Source organism: Callospermophilus lateralis, chromosome 10 (assembly GCF_048772815.1).
Source record: "Callospermophilus lateralis isolate mCalLat2 chromosome 10, mCalLat2.hap1, whole genome shotgun sequence".
In the NCBI taxonomy this organism is placed as follows: Eukaryota; Metazoa; Chordata; class Mammalia; order Rodentia; family Sciuridae; genus Callospermophilus; species Callospermophilus lateralis.
This window is the reverse complement of record NC_135314.1, coordinates 12,898,789-12,914,441: the sequence shown is the minus strand read 5'-3', so window position 1 is coordinate 12,914,441 and position 15,653 is coordinate 12,898,789.

Sequence of the window (15,653 nt, the reverse complement as noted above, 5' to 3'; positions counted from 1 at the left end):
GATCATGGGCCAGGTGGTCCCACAATGGCTGTCTGGATGCTGAAGAGTCAAAGAAACCAGTAGCTGTTCAGTTCAAGTAGCTGCAGCCTTTGAACCTGAGGGACCACTGATGCACCACCAGCATGAAGCTGAAGACCTAAAAGCTCCCTGGAGAGTCTCTGTTTTGATTTCATGTTTGAAGACTGTAGCTCTAGAGGCTGATATTCATGTAAAATGGAAGCAGAATAAAACATAACCCACTAAAAGAAAATTCAAGCTTCTACACATGGATGAGCTTTTCCATCCTGCTTTTCATTCCATCTAGACCACATCCAATTGCCCAAGGCTGCCTATATTCTTGAGTGGTATTGCCCCCTCAGTACCTTGACTCACATGCCAATCATCTGGACACACCTTTGCAGACACACCCAGAAATGTGCTTTACTAATTCGTTTTCCATGTGTCAATCCACTCAGTAGATAACCAAATCACAAGCTGTATGTGCAAGTCATTCCACTCAATTAATAATGAAAGACCTGGTCTTTTTAAAGCTATGACAACTACTCTAACAAACACATGATTATTTGTTCTCCAGTTTTATAGAGTTCCATGCTTGTTTGTTGTCATCCACTCATTGTCTTAAACCACTTACAAATATGTAAGGAAAGTTCCAGTCCTTTAGTGAGTCATCCGAACACATGGTTCCAAAGATACATAGCAAGGCTCTGTGGAGGACTGAGAAGTGTATGCATGGAAATGCAACTATTAAAATGAGTTGGACTAATTACTTCGACTAATTCACTAGTTGCTAAATAATTTCTAGGTGATTTCATTGACATCTAAGTCTGCCCTATGCAGAAACTCAATATTTATTATTTTTATTAACCAAAATACTCAAGGATATGACACTCTGAAAATATATGTTTACTTCAAGAATCATTGTTCAATACATTTTTATCAATTATAGGTGGTGTCCATTAGATTTTAGACCAGTATAATGCAAATTTTGTTGCTCTAGCTCTACAGTATGATTTGAAGTCAGGTATTACAACTTCTCCAGTATTGCTTTGTTGGTTTAGAATTGCTTTGGCTATTCTGCATCTTTTATTCTTCCAAGTGAACTTTAGGATTATTTTTCTAGCTCTGTGAAGAATGTAATTGGTATTTTGATGGAAATTGCATTGAATCTATGTATTGCTTTTGATAATATGGACATTTTAATATAATTAATTCTGCCCTTCCTTGAATATGGGAATTATTTTCATATTCCTGTGTCTTCTTCAATTTATTTCTTAAGTTTCCTATAGTTTTCATTTCAAATGTATTCTACTGCCTTTCGTAGATTTATTCCTACATATTTAATTTTTTTTTCAGACTACTGTGAATGCTATTATTTTCCTGATTTCTTTCTCAGAAAAAATATTACTCATGGATAGGAAACTATTGATGTTTGTGTAAAATTATGATTTTGCAACCTGTGTCTTTGCTGAATATGTTCTTTTGCTCTAGCACCCATTTGATGGAGTTCTTTTGGAATTTGTAAGTGTTAAGCATATAATCTGAAAACTGATAATTTGAATTCTTCCTTTCCTATTTTTATCCCTTTTATTTATTTCCTTCTCATGTCTAATTGCTCTGGCTAAAATTTATACTAGTATATTTATAACAGGAGTAGTGAGACTGCATATCCTTGCCTTGTTCTGGATTTTAAAGGAAGTGCTTTCAATTTTTCCCCATTAACTACAAAACTGGCTTTAGGTCTTTCAGATACAACTTTTGTGATATTGGGGTAATTATCTTTTGTCCCTAGATTATAAGTGCCTTTTAAATCACGAATATGTGCTGGATTTGTCCAAAAGCTTTTTCTGCATTTACTGAGATGACAACGTCATGTGATGAATTACATCTATTGACTTGCATATGTTCAACCTGGAGTAAAACTACCTTGATCATCATATGCAACATTTTTAATATGATGTTAAGTATAATTTGCTAATATTTTTTATTCAGAATTTTTGTAATTAAGTTGCTCAAGAATATAGCTTTGTAGTTTTCTGTCCTTGGTGTGTCTTTATCTGGTTTTGGTATAACGGCTTCACAGAAAAGAGTTGTAAGTATTCCTTCTCTTTCTGTTTTCTGAAATAATTTGTGGTAAGTTGGCATCATTTCCTCTTTAAAGGTTTGGAAGAATTAAGCTGAAAACCCATTGGTTTTTTGTTGTTTTTGTTGAGGGGAAGAATTTTTATTATGGCTTCTATCCTACTTCTAGATATCATTATCTTTAGATTTTCTATGTCCTTTTGATTCAATTTTGACAGGTCATACAAGCCTAGGAATGTAACTATTTCTTATAGGTTTTCAATTTTTGGGGCGGGAGTATATGTTTTCACAATAGTCCATAATGATCCTGTATTTCTGTAATATCTGTGGTGATTTCTCCTTTTTCATTGCAAATTTTAATAATTTGATTCTTCTCTCTTTTTCTTTTGGTTAGTTTGGCTTAGGACTTATGAAAATAGTTAATATTTTCAAAGAACCAACTCTTTGTTTCATTGATCCTTGGTATTGCTTTTTTATTCTCCATTTCATTGATTTTGGCTCTGCTCTTCATTATTTCCTCCCTTCTATTTGTATTGGAATTAGTATGTTCTTGTTTTTTCGAGGAACTTGGGATGCATCATCATGTTGTTTCTATGGAAGTGCTCTGATTTTCTTCTGAATGCACACATAGTCATAAGCTTTCCTCTTAGAATGGACTTCACAGTGTCCCATTGTTTCAGGTATGCTATATTGCTATTTTCATTTCATTCTAAGAATTTTTAAAATGTCTCCTCTGTTTTGTTATACCACTCATTCATCATTCAAAAGTGCACTGTTCAATCTCCATGTGTTTACATACTTTCTATAGTTTTTAGTGTTAACTTCCATTTTTATTCAATCCACTTCACATAAGATGAAAGGAATTGTACCATTTGTTTGTATTTTTTAAGAATTTCATTATGTCCTAAAATATGGTCTATTTTAGAGAACGTTTCATGAGCAGCTAAGAAGAAAGTAAATCTGCTGTGGTTAGATGAAATATTCTATACTTATCTATTAAGTGTATTTGATTTATGTTTTTTGGGTATGAAGAGTATTTTTTGAATGGGTCTAGATGACCTATATATTGGTGAGAGAAGTATGTAGTAATCACCTAGTACTATGTTACTGGGGTCTATTTAATTATATTGTAGTGTTGATTCTGTATAATTAAATGCACCAAAGATTGGGGTATTACTATTGTAATAGTAATCCAACCTTCTGTTGATTGTTCCCTTTACCTTTTAGAAGTGACTGTCTTTTTCTCTTCTGATAATTTTTACTTGAAGGTGCTTCTTCAGATATGAAAGTGTTTGTTTGGGGGCTCCATTTGCATGGTGTATTAATTTCTTCCATCCTTTCACTTTCTGCCTATGGTGTCTTTTCCTGTAAGGTGGGGGTTCATGTACAAGCAATGTTATTACAGGGATATTTTTCTAAACTACTGCCATTTTGATTTGTTTTTAATATAGTCCTATTTTTTATTTGCTTAGATACCCCTCAAAGGGGATTTGTCTACTTGTAAGTTCTGGAGATTGTTTTTGATTTCTTCTGTGTACACTGTTCTTTAAATGTTTTCTGTAGCACCAGCTTAGTAGTTCTTGCTTATCCTGGAAGGTTTTTATTTCCTTTTTGATTCAGAAAGATATCCTTGTTGGATATTGCAGTCTTAGAAAGTTCCAATTTCTAAACCAACTTTCTTTCAGAAATTGGAACTCATCATTCCAAGCCCTCCTGGATTTTTAAAGATTGTGCTGAGAAATCATAAATAATTATGATTGGTTTGCATCTAAATGGGACCCTACACATTTCTCTTAAGGACTTATAAAATCTAGCCTTGCTCTGTATGTTATGCATTTAAAACAATGTGTTATGGAGAGAGATTTTGTTTTGTTCATGCTTATTTGAAGTTCTGAATGACTCCTTATCTGGATGTCCATCTCATTCTACAGACATAGTAAATTCTCCTTTCATTTCCCTGGAATAGGTTAGCCCGCATCTGACAACCATCTTCAATTCTAATGATTCTAAGATTTGGACTCTTAATTTTGTCCAAGAGTTCTAGCACATTTTGGTCATACTTACTTACTTTATGTTCTTTAATACTGTCTGAATATTTAAGCCAAGTCCCTTTGTCCTGCAACACTGACAGTATGTTTGATTCTATTAGAGTGACTTTCAACTGAGTATTTTATTGGATTTCTTGAACCTTTCATTTTCAAGATTTCTGTTTGGTACTTTTTCAATATCTCTATCATATTATTAAGTTTCTCCTTTGTGCTGTATACTACTTCCTGAGTTAATTAACTTCTTCTCTTTTGTTGTCTTGGAAATCATTGATCATACAATCAATTTTTCAATTATTTATCTGGTATTTCTTCTACTTCAATATTTTTGGGAGTCTTATGAACTTTAGGAGATTTAATGTGATCTTGTTTTTTCATGTTCCTTATAGTCCTGCATTGGTTTATATGTATTTGTTAGGATGGTCCTCTCTTCCTCTTTTATATGTCTTCTAAGGGCACAGATTTTTCATTCAAAACTATTCTGGATAATAGGTTTTTACGAATTTTCCAATGAATTTTCAAGTGAGTTTTATAATATAGATTCCCTGTTAGCTCCTTGATAGTTATTAATCTACTTTGAAACAGTGTGTAATGTGTCAAAGATTAGGGATTCCACTTTTCCTGTAGGTCTCAAGAGAATGGAGTCCTCTTCGTAGATCTGGCAATGATGATACATATAGGGTATATGGTATATGCCTACTATGATTGCTTTTCTCTTCTTAAGAACACTGTATACTCTAAAGGTGTATGGATGTGATCTATATGTGGTGTCCACAGTCTTTGTATTAATTGTCTCTGTTTTTTTTCTAGAATAGTGGACATCCATTTGTAGAACCTAACGGCCTCACTAGCTTTTTCTACTTGAAATCTGGTTGCTATTTTGTAGGCTTTATATCTGTTTCTTAAAAGTTTCCATCCCTAGTTATTCCTCTGAACACATGATTCCAAAGATATAGCAATGCATCTGTGAAGAGCTGGGAAGTGTATGTTTGGAAATGAGACTCTTAGAATGAGCTTTTTTAATTACTTGGACAAGTGCACTAGTTGTCAATTGATTAATAGGTGTAATTATTTCAAACTAAGTCTGTCATATTTGCAAACTTAATATTTTGTATTCTGAACAAGAAAAATACAAATGAATATGACATTCTGATGATTTTTTAAATCCCAGAGCCAACCCTTGATAAAAATCAACTATAGATACTCATTTGTAAAAAAAAAAAAATGAAGAATATTCTTCACCAAAGAAAAAGCTAATGAATATCATATAAATTACAAATTCCATTGGATATTTGGTCTGTTTGATTCCAATGAAATTCTGAAATAGTTAGGTGGTCTATAAGTCAGAAATAGTAGTACAAAAGAATTAGAAAACTTTACTGATATCACAAGAATAATATATTACCAAGTTCAATTTTGTGTTCTCCCCTGTTATCCTACATAAAAGCCTTCCTTTATAATCAATAAATACTTGGACAATTATTTACACTTAAGTAAATTTTACTAATTCATGTGGTGACCCATTTGACTCTGTGATTGTTCTCTTATAAAATCCCCATTCACATTAGGGTCTCCTTATTCCCAGAGTTATTTAGAATCCTAGATAAAATTTATTTCAACGTTTTCTTCCTAAGCTCTGCCATCAAGTATGGCTGATGCCATTTTTAACCTATTCACCTTCACCCCTGAATGATCTATCCTTGAAACCCATTGGTACAACTGGCTCCCTAATTTTTGCTGAGTTGCAAAAAAGTTGTCCTGGTCACCCATGGCAGCCAATTACCAGATAATGTAGAAAACAAAAGAGGAAAACTGTTGTACTTGTTTTATATGAGCATATAGCAAATTATAAAAAGAGCAGCATAAAACTATGCCTATTTGTTATTTCAGTCTTTGTGGATCAGAAGACTAAGTTAAATCTAGCTGGGATTTCTGTCAAAGACCTTAAAACATTGCAATCAAGATGTCAATTAGGACAACTACCTCATTTCTTTATCATATATCTTAATTAGAATTGCCAAATCTAGTAAGCATGTCCCCCAAAAGTGTATAAAACATAGTAACAGTCATGATTTTATCTGAAATTCAAATTCAGCCCTCTTGTTTTTTATCCACTCACCTAAAACATAACAGTATCACAAAAGTGACATCTTATCATCTTTGACAGGGTTAGAGGCAAGTCACACATACTTCCCACACATAGGGCATGAGATCATATAAGGTTGTAGGTCACTGGGGCTTATCTTTACATTCTGCCTACAAACAACTATGAATTTATGCCCTTTACCCAGTTCATAGTTGAATTTCTGCCAGAAGTGTTGTCAATAAGATTACAGTTTATGGATATTTTCAAAACGTACTTTGTCTTCTCTCCCATTCTACCCTATATAAAAGGATTTATCTCTTCATGTCTGATTGACCAGCTCCTATTCATACTTTATGTTAGAGCTAGAAATTTGCCTATTTTTAGAAATTCCCACAACTCTTCACTCTACCTGATCTTTTCTTGGGCCAAACTTCTGTTTTATTTATTTCTTTTGTTTTTGGTTGGAGGGTTTCTTTTATTTGTTTGTTTCATTTGTGTGTGTGTGTGTGTGTGTGTGTGTGTGTACTTCCCAAACATTCATGTATATAACTATATTATAGCAACACTTTTGAAGCTTGCAGTTTTTAAAGCAAAGAGTAAGTATTTTAGTTTACTAGAAATAGCATATAATGAAAGGTGTTTTATTAGTAGCTTAGTAAATATTTGATGAATAAGACTACCTATAAAATCTGTAAAAAGTGGTTCTATGCCTCTAAGAATAACAATATAGCCACCCAACCATTTTGACTGCTCCACTGCTCAAGACAGACATTCCTTACAAGAGTCAAGGGCTCTAGAAACGTACAAGTAGTTGAATCTTGAATATACTTCTGAAAGTCTTTGTATCCCAAATGAACATTGAATTTCTACAGTATGAGGAAGAAATAATTTGAACTTTCCTGGAATTCATATCACCTTTTTCACAGAATCAAAGCTCAAATGGACTCAACCTATAATATCCTAGATTAGAAGGAGAAACAGAAATGGATATGTGAGATCAACTCATTCCATCCATCTTTCTCAGTTTGCAATTTCACCCTCAAATAACCCTCAGAATGAGTGAGTCCACCTGGCTTTAAACACAGCTAGTGGTAAAGCACCTGATGGGGAAGTCAGTCTTCTTTCAGATGGTGTCATATGTGAGGAAGACTCTTGTTGTGAGGAATTTATGTGTCATGATCATCTATTTGCTTCAACCTAATTATACTGTAGAAAGACAGAGAGTATATCCATAATACTAATCTTACTAGTATTCCAATATCTCTTTCAGATTTGAAACTGAACATACCATCCTCAACTTCCTACAATTCTAAGTGTTAAAACAAAATACATGTTGCTGAAGACATGATCTTTTTTGGGTTTTCTAACTTCTCCAACACTGTTGTTTAAGGTCTTCTGGGTCCTCCCTTCAAAAGTTCCCGATGTTCCTCTGTTCCTTTTCTTTTTCGATTTCAACACCCAAAAGCAAGCCCAAATTGAACCAGTCTGCAAATTTTTACAGATGTAACTTTGAGCCTCTGTCACTCCGCTGCCAATCCACTTTTGCATGGTCAGCAGTTTCCTGAAGCAGACTTTCCAGTAACATCCTGTGTGTGTACATGTGTGTGCACATATTGATGAATGAAGAGCACTGATTGATAAAGAAAGAAAGAAATGGATAAACCCAAGTCATGAGACTCAAATGCTTAAGAACAAACCCAGGAGTGAAACAAGTTGGAGAACACAAGACTCAGCCTATGAGGGACTGATTCTTCAGGGTCAATATTCAAGATTTGAGACACTAGGAGTGTCATGGACTCTGATGGACCAAAATGGATGCCAGACACACACAGTTGGTAAAGCAGCTGCATATTAACCCCCCCTCCAGTCCCTGAAAAGGTCAGAGAAATATAGAAATAGAACACAAGTAAAGTGAATAGCAAGTCTGTGTTAGTCAGATGTGTGTTACTATATTGAAATGGATGAGATAATTTGTCAAGAGAATAGGTTTATTTGGCTCCCAGGTTTTGGAAGTCCAATCCATGATTGCTGCACTCTGTTTGGGGCCTCTGAGGAGACAGCTCATCATGGTGGAGCACAGGGTGCAGTCACACCACTTTTGTCATGAACAGAGCACAGAGGAAGAGGACGAGGAAGTGCCTGGGAAGCCACTGTTCACTTCAAGGATACCCCACTATGACTCAAGGACCCCTGTATGGTTTGGATATAACATAAACCCCAAAAGCTCATGACTAAATTATCAGAGCTGTTGCCTAATCAGTGGATTAATCCACTTGATACATTAATAATTTGAAAAGACTTCTCTACTGAGGGGTGTCTATAGGCAGATGGGACATGGCCTGAGGAAGTATGTGACTGGGGCATGCCCTTGGGGGTCGCAGATTGTTTCCTGGTTCCTTCCTCCCTCTCTCCCTCTCTCTGATTCCTGGCTACCATTAGGTGAGCAGCTCTCCTCTGTCATGTCCTTCTCCCATGATGCTCTGCCTCCTGTTGGGCAAGAGAAATTGGGTCAGAGGACCATGGACTGATGTCTGAAACCATGAACACAAAACAAACGTTTTTCCCTATAAATTGTCCTGAACAGGGAACTTGGTAGTAGAAACAAAAACATTGAATACAACCTTCACTACACCCCACTTCCTAGTCTGCCCCGCCAATAGTGCCAACTTGGGTCATAGCCTTAAGCACAGGAAACGTTGGATGAAAATAATACAAATAATTTAGCTTAAATAAATAAGCATACTAAAATTAAATAAATTAATGCTCTTACAACTTTATTACCATTTTATTAAATCAGAATTAAATCAACCAGTTCTACACTAAACCATTACTTCAGACTAAGTTTCTTTTCTCATGAGCTCCTCATTCTGATCCTTATTCTTGAGAGACATGAAATTTAGAGTGTGATATTTGTTTCTGTGTTGAAGATATAAAGGTAATAAATCAACACTGTATGAATTAAGAATATAGAAATAAGATAATATTTGTATCTAACCAAAAAACTCATTGTATTAGTTCCAAGTTGAGTTGCATAAACTTTAGAGGAGACCAAAATTCCACCATTAACACTGACACTTACAGAAGGGAAACAACTCTTTTTAGTAAATATATTCTTTTATTAAGAAACAGCCATTTTGTTCCACTTTGGTATAAACCAATTATACTTCCACTGGTAGCTACAGCACAAATACAAGAAGCTTTTAGAGTTCACATTTTAGTATTAAACAAAACAATATCTGTTTTCAGAGACGTGATGAAACTTCTTAGTCTACTTCAACTGCTAACAGGGGTATGATGTCAAGTCAGGTGCCCAGCAGAACTTCATCTTTTCTTCAGTTTGAAGTGAATGGATGGGAGGATTTCAGTTGAACTTGCTGGTAGAATAGTACTTTAAAGAGAAAAGGATGACTTGTTGAAGTGATCAGCAGCATGAAGAAGAGCATCTTCTGTAGCTGCAGCAGCCAGAGCGGTATCCACCGCCATAACGGGAGCCATATCCACAGCCAGAGCCATATCCACAGCCATATGCACAGCCAGAGCCATAACCACAGCCAGAGCCGTATCCACAGAAAGAGCCACAGCCACAGCCAGATCTGTATCCACAGCCTGATCCATATCCACAGCCAGAGCCACTGCCACAGCTAGAGCTGTATCCACAGTTGGAGCCATATCCACAGCCAGAGCCATATCCACAGCCAGAGCCATATCCACAGCCAGAGCCATATCCACATCCTGAGTCATATCCACAGCCAGAGTCACAGCCACAGCCAGATCTGTATCCACAGCTAGAGCCATATCCACAGCCAGAGTCATATCCACAGCTAGAGCCATATCCACAGCCAGAGCCATATCCAGAGCCATAGCCACAGCCAGAGCCCCAGCCGCAGCCTCCACAGGAGTTCCCATAGTAGTTACTGCACATGGTGTCAGGAGGTGAGGTTTCTGTGGAGGGGTTGAAGGATGTTTCTAAAGTGTAAATGTCACCCAGTCCTCCAGGATCTTTATATACTTACAGGTTGGATGTGTCATAGCTCACATGGCTCTGTTCTCTCATTTTACAAACATGTGCCTGAACTGAGTTCAATCTGTGTACAATCATGTTATTAGAAGTTCAGCGTTTCCTTAAAGCTTCCCCAGGAATTTTCACAACCCTTTAATAAACAGGTCTATTTTCTAAACACACAGTTGCATAGCACTAATATTTAATCTTATACAGTTTCCTTTCATAACCATATCATGACAGAACATACCCTCAAACACATATCTGACTTATAAATATGTGTGTGTTTGTCACTCTGTTCTTCAAGATTATGAAAACTCCCAATTAAAAACCAGGATCTTGTCATGAAATTATCATCGCCAGCAACATGATCAGGGTCTATCTTTCCTGCCTTTTCCAATAACTTGTTTTTCAAACATAAATCACAATAGTTACTTTTCATGGATTTTTGGACAATGTAATGAATATTTCAGCATGCTAACCATAATACCTTGGTTATTATTAAATAAATAATATTTATTTCTGAAGGAAATGTTTCCTCCCCTCCTGGAAATGCATCGACTTCTTTTTCTTTGATAAAATTTTTCTTAAAATCATGATAAGCCCAAATGATTTATAACTGTAAACAAATAGGAAGAGTTTCCATTTTGAAGTATGAAATGTGTTGATCCAGTACATTCTTTCTTGCTGCAGTCCAATTGTTCCACCTGCTAAAAACAAGACTGTGTGCGTTTACTCAGACTACAGTCATGTTGGTGCTCTCCATCAATGCTGCCCTCTCAGTGGGGTTGACCACCTGTTAATACTTCCACAGGTGGAATAGATGAGAACAGGAGATACTGTGGTCAAACCTACCACATTCAAATTAGACTGGAGGGACAATTTTTAGTGTGCAATAAAACAGAATGGTGACTTGAAGAAACAATGCACACTTTTGAACACTTTTAAAAGAATGGATTGACGTGCTTGCAGCAGAAACAAACGATGTTTCTTGATTAAATAATTCCACATATTTTCTTCATTTTAGTCTCACCTATCTTCTCCAAAGTATAATTTTAATAAATATATATATTTGTACTACATTTTTGCTCCTTTCAATTATGCCTACAATAAAACTGACCTTCAAAGCAATTTCTTTGTGCTTCACATCACCTTCTTCCTTAGTTTCTATGATAAATGGGGTGCTAGTCCATGGCCATTCTTCTGTTCACAACTCTTTCGTGATTTTTCCTAAATCTTGGGCTTCCTATATATATTTTACCCTAAATCTTAACTTTGTATCTTACATACTAATAAGATTTAAAAGATGCAACTGACCTCCACCAGATACACACAAATTCTTCCTAAACCTAAACATTTCTGTGTTTAACCAGGATCTATAAGCCACACAGCAGTTCAGTTGGGAAAAGTTTAATATCAGAAACAATTACACTATGATAAACACCAATGATAATATATGAGGAGACTCTGTATGAACTTCAGTCTATGAGGTAATGCTCAAGGAAGGAAAAATTTAGGAGGAATATTGTTCAAGGAAGGAAAAATTTATAAGGGATATTGTTCCCAATGAATGAGTAGATAGATAAATTACTGTTCTGCAGTCAAAAATACTGTAGTGTGCACTTAAAAACTGGTGAATGGTTCTATCAGGTCAAGTATTACTATCACTAGAAGAAAAAAAACAGAACACAAGGAAAGTTTTGGAGATGATAAATGTGTTTATTACCTTGGTTGTGATGATGAACTCATAGGTGTACACATTTTTCCATATTAATGAAACCACAGGCATTGCATGTGTCAAGCACTTTATGTCAATCAAATCTTGATCAAGCTGAGGGTAAAATGAATAAGCTAACCAGAAACACACAGACTTTCCACCAGGTCACTTGACAAATATGACCAACCCTCTGGAATGTGGATCGTGAACAAGAGATCATTAGCCTGAGGTGTGGATATGTGGATTTACAGAAGACTGCACCACAGAGAGATCCTGGGGAGGGAAAGAAGGACAGACTTCAGGGACATCTGTTAGGAAGCAGACAAAACTACAGACACTAAGGCATGAGAAGTATTCAAGGTGCCAGTTCCTGGGTTTGGTGTCAATAAAGATCACCGACAGGATGATGTCTTTTAGCATCTAGCACATTGTGACCCCAGGCAAAGGTAGGCTTCACCATATGTCCTCACACCCACTCTGCTCACATCCTGTGCCTCTCTCCTGTGCCTCAGCCAAAAAGACAAAAGAACCAGTGCCTCCTTCAAGGTCCATATGCATCCTCTACTAAAGTACCACTTCCATGTTCCTTAGACTCAGTAGTAAGAATAGCATTCCCTGGAAAAAAGAGTGAGCACTTTCCTGGCAGAAACATTCACTAATCATATAACCTTGGAAAACGTCTTCAACCTGGAAGAACCTCAATTTTTCTAATTGCTGAATGGGAAGAAATTTAAGTATATGTATACAAATTTTGCTAAGAGACCTATGAAAAATATGTAGTAAATATAAAGGGCAAAGTTATAGACGCTCACTCATAACAAACACAATATGTTTTAATCTTTATTCGCTTTCCTGCATTCTAATAAAAGGATTCAACAAAATGACAAATTTTTATACTGACATATGTATTCTAAAATAGCAATATTTACTTTAATGTTGTTATTGGTTTATGAATGATGTATATATACATACCCACAGAATAATGCAAATATATTTTGTACATGTTTATACATTATTGATAAGATCTACTTCTCAATATTTGCCATAATTAATTTTCTAGAGTGGACAAACCTCCAAAACACAGACTACAAAGTGATGGACCTCACTGTACTCTACTGAAGCATTTTATACAATAAAGATTTTTTTAAATATAAAATCAAGCAATATGCCACAGGGCTTGCTTCATAGACAATTTCAAAACTCCATAATCAATAAAACCCACTGAAATTGTACCAACACCTCACTGGGGAACCATGAGGAGAAAAATCAATTTCTGCTGATTCAGATAGTCACTGGATTGCTATGTAAAACCAGCCCCTGAAAACCAATGTATATTTAAACATTTCAGTAGAGATGACTTAAATGGAATTCCAAAGGACCCACTTCAAGTTCATGAGACCAAACTCTGGAAGTTCTATCAGAATCCCCCTGTAAATATATATAAACAACTTTACCTTATTTTTACTTCAGAGATAATTCAGTCTGAATCAACATAGGGTTTCTCCAAAATCCCAATTAGCTAGATGGTTTTATCTGTACCAATGAAATGCCTTTTATTCTACAAAATTTTTAAATTATTTTTAGTTGTAGGTGGATACAATGCTTTTATTCTTATTTATTTGTTTTTATGTGGTGCTGAGGCTCAAACCCAGTGCCTCACCCATGCTAGGTGAGCACTCTACCACTGAGCCCCAGCCCCAGCCCCTGCAAATACTTTTAAAATCTAGATTTGAGACTTCAACTCATTTTTGGAAACTAGAAGATTACATCACTTTAACAAAGGGTTAGGCTAAGGCACAGAAGGGTTATACTACAACTCAAATTTTCATTGTGAAAATATCTATTTATTAGAAGTTCCAATATAATCTAAATATCTCATATTTCCTAATGAAACATACCAAATATAAACTTCCATCACTCCATGCACAATTTTTCCCCCAATTCCTCCCTATTATGGTCCCCATGAAACTCTAATTACGTATTTGGTTAAAATATAATATTTATCTTCTGCCTTCTCTTTTAGTTTAAGCTTCTGTGGATATTTCAGAAAAGTATTGAAGACCTTTCTTACTTTGTTAATATAATTATTATTAGCTCTCATCAATCATCCGTTCTTGTCTGTCTCCTAAAGGAAGAGATATTAAAAATATGCTCCTCTCTCTGGCTACCTTCCACACTATAAAAAGTTGTTTCTTTTCACCTTTCCTATTGCTCCTAAGAACATCCAACTTTGACTGTATGCCTCATGGGCATTTGTATAAATCATAGAATCAACACTTCCTAAATCTTAGAGTCACAAATGGAGTTGAGATGATGATAAATATATCTGAGTCTATATGTTTTAATTTCCCCATAAAATGCAGAATAAATAATGACTGAGCTCCTACACAGACACACCCAAAGCTGGAGAACCCGTCTGGGCTCCGATTTCCTTTGGCACTTTGTGTTTAAAAAACGGCCATATCTTGAGAAGTCCTCCTCCTTGCAATTCATATAAGCCCATCTGATTGTGGACTCTGGAACTAGACAAACAATCTTAAAAATTCTTCCACGTCATAATTCTCTACACATGTGGGGGAAACAGCACCTCTGCTGCTTCTCATCACAAGGTGCTCTGAAGCCCATGTTCCATCCGAGTCTTCTCTCTCATAGCCTCCCTGCCCCTTCCTCTCACTCTCTGAACTGCCTTTGAAATTTTCCAAGTCTCTTCCACAGCACATGTTCTCTCCGCTTTTCTTGTGTCCTGTTAATCAGAAATGTTTTTCTCCCACAGTCCAATTCCCATGCAGACATTATGAAAATGCCTAGAAATGGCATGAATTTGTGTCTTTGTGTTCAGATAAAGCATGATACACTTGAATATGGCAAAGAAGTGGCACAAACTTGTGTCTTAAAGTTTATATGAAATGTCATAAGGATGCAGAAAATTAATTGATGATTTACATGTACAAGGACAAATGGCTGCATTACCAAGAAATACCTTAAAATGAAATCTAAACAAACCTGAACACCTAACATCACAAGGCACTGTAGCATGTGGCCCCTGCCTCCCTCTTCATCTTTGCTCCTTTTGCTCTCCTGTTTATGTCATAAATACAATAACAAAAAATAATGTAAATACAGAAACTCCAGCCACATGGTTCCCTTTACAGACATAACCATCGTAACTTCTGTCACCTCAGGGCCTTTGCAGATCTTTTTCCTTCTGCCTCCGTCATTTTCCCCAATTCTGACACTTACTTATTTTGAGATTTTTCAAATCCCACCTTAGTTGTCACTTCTTCAAACGTGCTTAGCTGATCTTCCTGTCAGAGTGCCATATTAGTTTTCAAAACAAAACAGTATTTTTTATTAATATAGATGCAAACGGTTGAGAGTGTTGTTTGTTTAATTTCATTTTGTTTAAACTTAATTTCATTAAGTTTTGGGTGATGTTTTCAACGCTTTCCATCCCCTCCACCAGGATACACCTTCTGTGAGTCAAAGAAAACCATTCTTGTCCAATGATGCTTTCAAGTCCAACGCAGAAATCAAAGAAGGCCTAAATTTATGCAGACATAGACCATTTTCATGTGTTGGACTTAGAATTTTTTAAATGTCAATTCTCTCATAATACCTGTACATTCAATTCAATTACAATCAAAATACCAGCAGGATATATTTGTAGATATCAACAAATTAGTTAGAACATATATATAAGAAGGAAGAAGAACAAGAAGAACCAAA